Below are 13073 nucleotides of genomic sequence, written 5' to 3' on the forward strand. Positions count from 1 at the left end.
CGAATCGTAGACGGTCTTTGACTTCTGGTATTTTCATCTACACCCTACGCCTTGCCTCAGCCGCTGCGAAGGCTGGTGGCAGGAATTGTTAAATTACCAGCCCTCAGAACGATTGGTTATTGAGCTGGGTATTATTTTATTTTCAGGAAATACTTTCTTCGTTGATGTTTCCTACTGTTGTGATTAAAAATTGGGCAAGAAAAAAAAATATCTGATATATATTTGCATGAAAATTAGTTTCCCTTTTCATATATTTGTAGTATCAACTACCAATGTAATGTGGAGCCAAAAGTATTCCATCCCTGTCACCATAAAACTCGAGTGCTTTGTGTTTATCTAATTACGTAATCCGCGCAAGCAATGTTTGAAACTCTCAGTGTTCCACAAACCCATCCGTCAAATTAGGCACTAAGTCTAATCTGATTATTACTGGTCCTACAAAAAGATACTATAAATGAGCAGAGTTTATTTCCTATTTAATATAGAAATTAAGCTTTTCCGCGCAGAGTCAGTAAATACAAGTGTATGTACATGTACAAGCGCTTGTACATGAAGCGCATGCAATTTTAGCTCTGACCACCGCAAAATAACACCTCTTCTTGACATTTGCATTCAATTATTTTCTAATAATTCTTTTGATTCACAGTAATTTCCTCATTTCAACGCTGCTGGTGCAAGCAAATCGCATTTGACTATTGACCATCGCGTTTCGCGTTCATATCGCCTCCGATTGACACCCTATAAGTGCAATTTTAATTTCCCGAACATCTTCGGGTCTTCGAAATCCTCCAAACTTAATGGACATCCCTACCCAGATGTAGGTGGCAAGGAGAGGACATCCTAGGCACTCCATGTCGAGGTCCAGGGCCGCGGGAAGACGCGGGGTGTGAGAAATGGCCGACTGACTTGGCGGGCGAAAACGAAGGGGAGTTCGGATAGAGATCGGGAGATGGACGGTTGAAACAAAATGAAATGAAACGCGTCCGGAAGATGGGAGGGTTCACGTGGGGTAGGAGGTGAAGGGGGAGTGGAGGGAAGAAGAGACATTTCCGCCATTTTTTTCCCACCCGTCCGCAAAGTGCACACAAGCCCCTTGAACCCCCCATAAATTCGCACCACCGCTGGAGGTGCGCGCGTCTCCTTTTCGGGGGGAAGGAAAAATTAACCTGGTGTCGGTTCGGCGAGGAGGCGGTTTGAGTGGGTGGGTGGGGAATGGGATGGAGTAGGAGCGAGAGTGGAAGGGGAGAGGAGGGATGAAAGTTGGAAGGTGGCCGGAGAGGTATGTGAGTGGTTTGCGTGTTCGTGGTGGTCCAGTGGAAGCTGGAAAGGACTTTAAAAAAAAATTCTGATCGGTTGATAGAGGCGGTGAAAAAAAGAGTTGAGACGTGTGTTAAGCATCTCAGGGTGTTAGGGGGAAAGGATGAGGGGAGGTGGATGGGGTTCAAAGAGTCCGGGCTCGGGGAAGGCGGTGGAAGGTGAAAGTCGAGGAATGGCTTTCGACCCACCGCCCTATTCTCTAATCTTTATCGATACGAGCGATAAACAGTGGAACGCGATGAATGGCATTTTACGCTCTTGGTCCCGAATCAGCGTTTGTCATTTTATGTGTACGGCATTACTGACCTGCTGCATGTGATGTCAGTGTCAATATTCGGATCCTAAGCACAGTGCTCAGGTACCTTGCTCTTTCAGGTCCCCTAACGCTTAGTACCTAGTTACTGTTAAATATCGCTAATGCCACTGTTGCATTTCTTACGTCGTTGAAATGAAATGGCGGTAATACAAAGTTTAAATGTCTTATTTGTTATTAACCTTCCTATACCACATGTGGTTTGACTGAACTCCATATTAGTGGATATATCGCGATTTTAGTGATATTATAACCTCAACTTTAAGCGGTCACATTTTCCGCTTCATAGTAAGTATCTCAAATAAAGAATATGAAACTTGTAACTTGCACACTTCTGAGGCTGATGCCATGAGGTAATCTCTGCATTTTTATGGTTCAGGATTACGTACTGAATTCCTCATAGATGAAGTTGTATTATCTCCAATATTACTACACTTGAAATTTTGTCTTTGGATCAGAATTATGCATAGTTAATGGTCAAGAAAACCGAAAGAAGGACGGGAATGATTTAAATGTTTCCATAAAATTATAGTCGGAGAAACAAATGCGAGTTACTTCGGTATGCTATACAAAAAATGAAAAATACCAGAAATACTAGCGAACTTACGTTGTAATTCACGTGACCTTTACTCAAAATGGCATACAAATATATGTAGTAATTTTTAAATTTCTTCGAATTCTAGATACCGCTTTTATACCGTGATTAGTCTGCGTACCTGTCAATCTGGGAACCCGGATTGAGCTCGGTGAGTGACTTGAGTTTATTCTTGTTATACTTCCCTATAGCCTTAAATATCCTTGCGTGAACCTCTCTCGGTAAAATACAAGTATACAAGTAGAAACTCGAGCGCCGCACTTGGTGCTAAGCCTATTCATTTTTCATTTCGTTTCTAAATGTTTACATTCCTTAGTTTCTCCCTATTTTCTTCGCGAAACGTTTCGTTTAAGTTCACGCTTACGCGATTTAGCGGATTCTCATGATGTGAACTTCAATCGTTGGTCAATTTAAGTCTAGTCAATAGTTTAAATATTATAAAATGAATTCATTCGGAACGTACTTTTCCGAATGGCCCATTCACTCCCGTTTTGGAAAGAATGCGCATCGTAGGGGACCCCAAATGCCTGGTCCCCTGCGACGTCTACCCGGTGAAAGGTTGGGAATAAACCCAACACGGCTCACTGCATCCGCGGCACCCATACGTTGCGTAGGAGGTGCCACCGATTCTTTTCAGGTTGGTCACCCTCTGTTGATGCGGGCTGAGGGGAAGAGGGGAGGTCGGGGAGAGGGAGCGGGTGGCGAAAAAAGAATTGGTGTGGGGGAGGTTGGGGGAAGGAAGGAAGACGAGTGTCAAACACCTGGGGAGGGAGCAAGAAGGGAATAAAGAGATGCCAAAGGAGAGATAGGGGTGGAAGGGGAGGACGGGGAACGTTGGCGTGGGGGACGGGTGGGTGGTGGTAGGGTAGGCGAGAAAAGTGTATCTCAAGGCGCGTGTGACAGGCGGTGCTGCGGGAAAAGTCAAGGCGAGAAAGTATTTAAGGAATGCGAACGTCGATGGGGGCAGGAGTGGGGTGCTAAGGGTTGGGGGAAGCGAAACGGGGGTCCATTTGGGAGGGGGAGTTTGGGTTTGGGTGTGGGGTCGCGGAGAATGTGCGGGAGGGCCGGAGGGAGTCTTTTCGAGGCCCACGAAGAGATGGAAGGCTGAGGTGAGAATGGAAGAGTGTGAGAGCGAGAGATAGTCGATCAGGAAAGTCTGAAGCGTACGTCCCACGGCGATTTACAAGGCTGGTGCTCAGCAGATTTTTCGGCAATGCTTAAAGTAGTGCAGGAAAACCTTACGCACCACATATTCACGTGCGTTCTTACTTCCCAACAGAACATCTCTTGACTTTACAGGATACGTTTTTTATTTTGATTGGGAACTTACAATGGGAGTCATGTAAAATAAATACGTTACGAATGTGAATCCAGGAAAATATTCAGTATATAACCTATAGCTTTTGCAAACTGCCGTTTAAGAGTAATTCTTCAATTGTCAACGATACTCTGGGATCAAATATAATTATAGAAGGCTCATCCTAAACTTTTCATTTTTCTTAAAGAATATTTGAGCATGGCCACTATATATAATTTATAAAACCAGTTTCTGGCGGTATATCCTGTGGGAATATTTCCATAACTCCCGATTGTTGCTGAAGTTTGTCTGTTTTGATGAGTTACAATAGGGTAGAAATTAAGTAGCCTACATCAGTACCGAAATAATCCACTATATATAATATATAGTATAACAAAATCCATATTGCATGGTCCTGTTGTGTGAGTTTTAGTATTAATATCGTGTCAGAAGTAAAGTTGGCCTCTGTGTCATACTTAAATTTTTGTCTGGTCGGATGATTTCATAACTTATAGGTGCATGTAATATTTAAAAATCCTAAATTTGACAGTAGTGTCTCATCATAGCAATACAGAGCAGCCCCAATATTAATAAGAAATGACGGAGTAGATATCGCTTTCCGAGAATTGTTGTCATTAAAGAATATATAATATTATATTATGGGTCTGCCTGGAGAATGAATCGTATAATATCTTCTCAAATGTAACTTTCATATTTATATTTACCTTTATCTTATCTGATTATTATAATCGGTTACCTATCGGTTTTGGTAGGTTTTTGAAATGGTACAGGCACATCAACGGTACAACAATCCTGAACTGCCTCTCCCACAAAACACAACCTGACATCCAATACTACATTAAGCCCCTCTTCAATTCAGCATATTTCCTTCCTCTCTGCATTCCGTCCAACATTCCTATCGTTTTATTCGATATATTCGATTCTACCGAATTATCGAATTTTTATCACACTTATTACTTCTACAAAGGGACGCTTATTACTGTGTATATAAAATTACGTGTAGATACGTGAGCTAGGGTAGATATCGTGTAATGCTTCTTTTGACTAATGGGCCTACTTCATTCTTACAAAATATTTTAAGCTTCAGCTTAGATTAATTTTTATAAAATTAGAGAAGAACCTACATATTTTCCCTTCAGTTATATGCAGGCATTTCACAGCCCTGTGTTGATCAGATACTGTAAGTTTTGAAAAAGATTGAAGATTTAATTTTGCGTTTCAGCTCTTAAATATTCTCATTTATAGCTAATTTTGGAGTGGATTTTAGGTAACTTCATTGATTAAAATTCCGGCTTCCAGAAAATAATGTATAAGGAATGATAATAATGAACGATTTTCCTGATAGCCGGTGACCTTACTAATGATTGGGCCTGTATGACTGAGGGCTTACCATTTCCCACCAAACATCCTTGAAAGGGCTTGTGGATTATTGTGTAGATGTAGATAACCTAACCCCCACAGGTACAGGGCTCAACAACTGAGAATGAGAAACAACAGGGAATAATTCGGGGAGAGATTGAAGTTGACTGAACTGATACGGAGTAACAGGAAAATTGCTATCATTATTTTTCAGGCTAAGATAATTGAATACGTAGTATCCAATTAATTTGCATTTAACTGTTAAATGTTACCTCACTAATATAAAGCTATTATAATATTTAATGTGTCGGGACTTTTTTCTGCGATGATATATCTGCTGAGACAGATTTATTTAGTAGTTTCTTTTAGAAATAGCATAATAAATCGAGGAAACCTTACCTTAAAATCCCGTCGAAGCAATTATATTATTGAAGCAAATTGTTAGACAAATATATCATAGTTTTTTCAGTGCAAATGTCTCATTAACTACCTGATTAAAAATTCGTATGTCACTTAAACTACTTATCAAAAATAAATATGAGAAGGTAGAGAAGTTGTAGCTGAATAGAATCGATTCCCTAGTAGTTTCAATTTGATTACGATACGTGAGGAAAGGAAATAATTGTCCAGTTAATTCTTGAAGAGTAGTTTTGTATTACTAGAGCGGAAACAGATCTTTCTGCAAGGTACTAGATTATAGCATTCGTTGAACTATAATGAATTAGAATACCTGCTCCGTGCCATGAAGTAAAAAATTACGACGACCTTAATTAATTCAAGATTACGCATTGAAGTGATTACAACCGTGAATAACACCTGAAACTTCAAAAGGAACATTACTTAAGCCATCAAAATACTGACACATTTAAACGGTTTAAATGTCTTTTCAAGATATATGAAGACCATAAAGCATTCCGCTTTTGGCACGAAAGTAGTGATTATGGGTTTTTCATTACCGCTTTTTACTGTGCGCTGTATTTTTTCGTCATTCATTGCTGAACTGTTGTGACGGTCACGAAGAACCTTGGACCTTTAGATTTCTGGCACTAAATCTCCAGCTGTAAGTTTCAAAAGGGATAGCGATAAACGCTGATTGTGTTTAGTGTGGACATTTCTCTTTTATTTTTCCTTTCTTAATACCTTGTATTTCTTCAGGGAGAGCATCAAGAGTGGGGACGACTATGGATGATAAGATCTCCCCTTTCCTTGGCATATTTTGGTTGATACTTAAAATCGAAAGGTTAAATTCAGCGGTCTGTAAAACACACTTTAAGATTGAAATCCTATTGTAATTTCCGTTGTTTATTTTTGCACCTAAGATAAAATGGTGCAAACGGTCGTACCTTAATATAGTTCCCAATAAATGCAGGTTATCCTGGGAGCCAGCCACCGAAGGGGAAGGTAATAGGGCGAGGAGGGCTAAGGGGAGGTACCTGATTGCGCAAATGCTCGCACATATTATTTTTAAGTTTATTGCTCTCGTACAAAACTTTAAAACCGAAATTCCTGATGAATAAGGCACTTTACACCTTGACGCGGTAGTCAAAATATATATATAAACACACACACACACATATATATATACATATATATATATATATATATATATATATATATATATATATATATGTATATGTATGTATGTATGTATATGTATGTATGTATGTATATATATATATATATATATATATATATATATATATATATATATATATATATATATCTCGCAGTATCGCGTTGAGCCAAAGATAGCATATTTCGAATTCATATTCGTTAGCATTCGATAGCATATTTCGGGCAAGAGGTATTTTTCTTATAATAGCTGCTTTGGTTAGACCACACAAACAGATTTACACGCAGGAGCAGCTGAAATTGGTTTAATTTATTTGTTGAACTAATTGATTTGCTTTTTGAATTCTTTATATATTAACCTAATGTGTATCCAAAAATTAGTTCGCTCCATTATATTTTTCTATGTGTTATGGTCAGGAATTTAATGATAGGATTAAATCAATGACTAAGTCGCGTTCAATACAACCTAACTTCTGCACTGGCGACAAAAGATGTCAATTTAAAAGGAGTCTTGCAGAAGGAAAAACAAAACCTTATGTTTTACTTTTCTAGGCGATGCACTAGGTATTTCTCTCTTAACCCTTAAACAAAAAGTAGTCGTCCATGGATTAATTTCATTGGCGATAGATGTACCTTCAGAAGGATCACAGGGAAATGTTGTAGGTCCCCTACCTTTAGCATGTGCATTAACGATTCAGGTTCCCACGTTAACCCTAGCATTGGATTATTTGCAGATGCTACAGTGATTTAGGGATAAAGAAGTTCACCAGATGCGGACTCCACTTTAGCAATTTATGTTGACAAGAGTGATGTAAGGTTTGGGGCTGGATTTTAGCATCGCTAAATGTTCATGACTGAAGTTTTGGAATATAAGGTCGAAAAACAAGACGTAGATTATGAAATAAATGAGGCTGGATAAAGCATTTTGTAACAGTTCACATGCTTAGATTTTACGCGCGCATATTGCGTTTCATGGGGTAGGTACCCACCTAAGAATGTCCGCATCAGCCTTGAAGTTAGGATGGTTTTAGTAAAATGAAACGAAAATGGACTAGAGATGTCGACGATAGTTAAGCCTTACTGGAATACTAGGCATGTAGTTGTCACCCACGGTAAACAATGTTAATTGAGAAATTGGAAAAAGTGTAGAGATAATCCACCAATTAATGAAGTGTGACGCGTATGCTTTGAAGATTTATGTTTCGAAGCCCTTTCAATCACAAAGAGACCAAGTAGTACTTAGGCTTTTAGAAAGGGACTGAGGGAATGATTTTTCTAGGAACATCGAGAGAATCATCATGGCACCTCTTATATTGGTAGATTCGACCAATGGATAGAAGACATATGTACACCGTCACCAACAGATTAAAATACTCATTCTTCCCTCGTAGAGTATACAATTCTAACAATGCTGGAAGGCGAAAATTCAGTGGCTTACTGAATCATGAGACATTTTCAGGGAATGAGGGATAGGTAAAGAGATAGCCAGCGTCAGCATAAGCTTTAGTCACTCTTAGCGAAAGACGCCAAGAGATGCAATATTTAATGTATCGTCCACCGGATGGTGTACTCCACTTGAGCTCTTCTCCATATGACCCCAAAAAGGGATCGATATAGCTCTAAAAAATTCTTTCGCAGCCAGGACTCGAACCAGGGTCTTGTTGTTGGAACCCGGGTCTTGGGGAGGGGGGTACAGTATTCACAGCACCAATCGGATCCCCAACAAAACGGATAAAATTCTCTTAGATGCATCGGAAATCGATGCTACCATTAGATGACGAGAGGAGATGAGAGAGTATTTGGCATTTATTCTTCCCCTTACTAGCCTTATTTCCAATTACTTCGGTTTACATTTTCGAATTTCCATCTCCAACAGGTTCTATCGAACGCCATGTCCTCTCAGATACCGCACTCCAACATATCCTTTTTCCAGCACTCAATCAATCGTTTTCGTCGGCCTTCCTCTGCTCTGTCAACCTACCACTTTCAGATGCATTGCCTTTTTCCCCGCAGAAATACTGTCCTGTATTGAAACGTCGCTAAAAATTGCCTCAAATTGTACTCTTCCATATTTTTCAGTCAATGGTACCGTTGTTAAAATCGTTCCTATAAAATATTCTGTCTACCTCATAAAGAATACTGTCCACCCTATTGACCTCAAATATCCATCTTAATTTCATTAAAATGTAATTCTTTACGTAGGTATTGTAGTATCCCAGCAGCCTTTGAATTATTTGACGCATATTTTGGACAATTTATGGTAATATTTTATGGAAAACCCTGAAAAGAAGAAAGCATTAACTTTGGCGCAGTACTTTCGGAAACAATGGCTTACCAGGGATCAAGAAAGTGTTACCCCCGAACTTGGTTAATATAATTCAAAAGAATACCGTAATTGGATTAAAGAAGGCGATACAAAATGTGATCAGTAAGAGTCACAATTACATGAAGAGGATAACAGTAGGGGGTAAAATCGAGCGGAAAGCTTCATCAAATCAATACAGAGATTGTTAATGATTTGCCACGGTGATGACTATTTGAGAGAAAGAGAGAGATGGATATGCGTACGATGATACTTAAAGGCATTTCTGGCATGCACACTTGCCTTTAATTAAGCTCCAAACAGAGAATCTAGAGGAAATCTGAAGATTCTCGACGGGATACACGTTACATTGGAAATCAGCTTGAATGAATCGCAACCACACAAATGCTAATCCGTATGAGTTATTAATATTTTGTTTTCGTAAGGAGGGTATATTTGAGGGGAATAAATCGACAACTCTGACGTGATAAATGGACCCCAAACGGGACGAGCCACTGACTGAGCCTTTTAAAAACAGCTTTCCTCCCCGCTAATTAATTATCCTGAGAAATGCGAAGGTCATAAATCTCTGAAATATTTAGAGGAATAATGAGGAAGAAAGGGGGATGGAGGGGGAGAGAGATGGGTCGGGACGCGACGTTGCCCCGTTGTTATGGATTTCCTCCTCGCTTGGAATAATAAATCGCACGTGCAATGGTGTACGTGCGTATTTTGTACTTGTGTGTTTGTGTGTGTTATTGTGTGTGTATACGCACTTTTTCGATTGCTCTTTAAAATTTTAAAAGGTGACAGACCTTTCATTTGGACGTTCTCCCACCGCACTCCCACGTCCCCCCCTTCCCGCTCTCTCCTCCATCTCATCCACACGCACACTAACACCTTTTCCTCTCTTTACCGCGCCACTTTACCATTTATCACACCCTTTCTCTCTCTCTCTCTCCCTCCCTCTCTCTTTTGTGAGTACGACTTCCATTCCTTACCTCTTCTCCCCTTCTGAATCCCTCCCTATCCCTTCCTCCTCTCCCGCGACTCCGCCACACCCACCCTCACCTTCACCCTCTCCCCTCCGACCGTCTCACCATCTTTTCCCCTAGCCCCTCCCCCCTTCCCACACCCACCCTAAGGTATACCCCTTCCACTCCCACCCGAAGCGGCAAACCCGGCCCGAATAATGGCGATATTTCCTCCCTCTCCCCTCCCACCCTCTCTTCTTTTCATCCCCCCCCCCGATGACCTTAACACAGAAGACACACAACCCGCCATCTTTCATCTTTCCTCCCACCCTCTCATAGATACTCACCTCTGCCATTCCCACCCTCCTCCTCCCTCTCTTCCTCTCTTTGCCATTCCGTTCCATCTCTAACTCCCCGTCCGCTTCTTCCGCTCCGTCTTCTCTTCCTCTCTTTTCGCTATCCTCTGGCGTTTTTTTTGGTCCATCGTCCACAAACTACGCGTGGCGGGGAGTGTCAGGAAAGCAGAGGATGTACGACCAAAACATATTTCGCCCATAATTTCCATTAAGTGTTCAAAGGGAATTTCTTTAGGTGCTTATGTTTTAATGGAGGTGCCAGATTTTCATTTTCGGAAATAAAAAGTAACTATTTACACTTTCGGGAATGAGGGATATTATTATACTACTTGGTGATTTGATCATATTTTTAGGAAGCGGGATTTTTCATTCCTCTGAATCAGAGCTTTTAAGCTGTGAAAACCACATTCAAGGTCGGATAGAATCGATAATTAAAATGATAAAATTAATTTAAAACAGGGCTCACTCATTAGAGCTAACCGGAAGGGGCCAGGAAGTGAGCTGTTTGACGTAATAAATATTTCGGTGAAAGAAATTTCATTCACAATGCATTAAGTGTTATTAACTCTTATTGAATATATCAAATATCCTATTGCTCGCCCAAGGAGCTTTTTGCGAGGAGCTCTCTTCTAAGTATTTTTTGTTTTAGGTACTTTGATGTAGTGATTAGAATTAGAAAAAGAAAAGCGTCCTTCATGACGAATGTAGGGGTAGTTAAAGATATTTTTTGTTCGCAAAACGTTTGCATTGCATTTATGTAATTTTTTAACCTCCAAGGGGCCCTAACCCAGAATACGTATTTATGCGCAGTAATATGACGCTCTCTGCTATTTCATAGCGATATTTCAGGAAACGGGCCGAATCAGTTAAAATCTATTTATTTCTTAAATTAGTTCTTTATGTGAAGATCCTAAAAACTCGATTCATATTCAAGGTAAGGTCTGACCAATGCGAAAAACAACTCTCCTTAATTTTATCATTTCGATATACCTCCACGATTAATTTAAGTATAATTTTTGGGGCCTGACTATTGAGAATACATATATCCTCTTTCATATTCACCCCTTTCATAGGTTAAACCATTTATAAGTTAAAGTCATGGAATTAATTCGTTCATCATTACTCTCTTGAGGTAAATTTATATCTTATATTAAACGAAACTGTTGTTTCCAATCTGCCGCTAAACTGTCTTCGGTGTATGTGTACACTAGTGCGTACCTCTAAAGGGTGGGATGAGTGTTATTCGATTGGTTACATGGTAAGATTAGAGACGCATAGTTTTCTCAACTTTCGGTATTCACGAATAGGAAGATATTGAAAACCACTGCTTACTCCTGACGTTCAGGAATTACGCGTTTCTCTAGGAAGAAAAGGACAACCTATACCGTCTTTTGCACAATAATATGCTTATCATACAATCCTTGCCAAGCACAGCCTGGACATAAAGCAGTTCCATAGGTCTTCAATAATAATGTGCGTCATTTGAGGTGTCGCTGATGGCACTCTAACTTTATCGCCTTCATTAAGTTGCCACTAACGAGTGGCAACTTAATGAAGGCGACCCAAGCGCTTTAAAATAGCTTTTTATTTTGATACATGTTTCTCGCGATTCAGTTAGAAATAATAATATACTATGCCAACTATGTGGCATCAGCGTGTCACACTTGAGTACTCCGTTGCCTGACATCGTTATAAGTATCATCTCTACATCTACATCTACATAATACCCCGCCAGCCGCCACAAGGGCGTGTGGCGTGTTTGGATTGTACGAGTACTCGTATATCACTGGGAGCAAGTATCCTCCCAATCATATACAATACTTGACTTCAGAAATAATATTTAGTCCGCGCACTCTAAAAACCAACTCATTCGACTGCCATAAAGAGCAAATGTAACTAAGACATTTTGTTTAACAATTATATTGATCGGAGGTCATTTTTGTATAATTGGACTCACTCATGAAAATCATAAACCATTCAAATCGTTATCTACCAGGAGGTCGATTAATAGAGTTCACCTTGTACCAGGCCTAATGGCGTTTGAGCTACACCCATCAGGGTAGAAAAGCAGTTTCCTTTCCCTTTACACGTATGATTTACCAGGAAGATCTGTTATGCAAAAAATTACACGACTCGGGTGAAGGTGAGAGTGCCCAGAGGTGCTCTCAGGAAGAGAACCCGGACCCTATTAGTTGTCCAACGCTCTACCCCTGGACTACTACGCCCCCTCACTCATGAAATACCATGAAATTTAATTCCAAAGACTAAGGAGTAATTTGGCAAAATAAATACTTGACTCAGATGTATTAATTACATACTAAGGACACAAACCTACTAAAAGGCAGTGAAAATCTGGCCGTAAAAAATGAAATTATTTATTACATTGTTTAACGATGACACTTAAGGAATTATGATGGCTCCACACTGCGTAGGTAGATCAGGCTACAAAGATAAAATAAGGGAGATAGATTCCAGTACAGATTGGTACAAATACTCATTCTTTCCTCGAACAATCAGAAAGCATAATAGTAGAAACCGAAGTCACTTTAGAAATATTGAAAACATTGAATTTATAAGTCGGAACAAAATTAGACGTTGCAAGGATATTAGGTGTATTTGTTGGTGCATGCGTATGTTAGTTGGTGGTTTGAGTGTTTGCATGTGTGTGGGGTGTATGTGTTCTTGCATGAGTGTATGCTATGTTTTTTTTGTGGATGTATGATTTTGTGGTTTTTGCATGCGGTTTTTTTTTCTTTTCTAAATTACGGGTGGTGTCCTAGGATCCCCCGCCACACGCCCTTGCGGCGGCTTGCGGGGTATTAAGTAGATGTAAATGTACATGAAATAATCTCAGTACTAATATTATTAGCGAATAAAATATTAAATATTAAACTGAATAATAGGCAATAAAATTGAATTTTTAAAAAGAAATATTTTTAATAACAGAAATATGTCACCAATCGTTAT

The sequence above is a fragment of the Hetaerina americana genome, unplaced genomic scaffold (genome assembly GCF_022747635.1).
Source record: "Hetaerina americana unplaced genomic scaffold, ioHetAmer1.1.p SCAF_9, whole genome shotgun sequence".
Classification (NCBI taxonomy): Eukaryota; Metazoa; Arthropoda; class Insecta; order Odonata; family Calopterygidae; genus Hetaerina; species Hetaerina americana.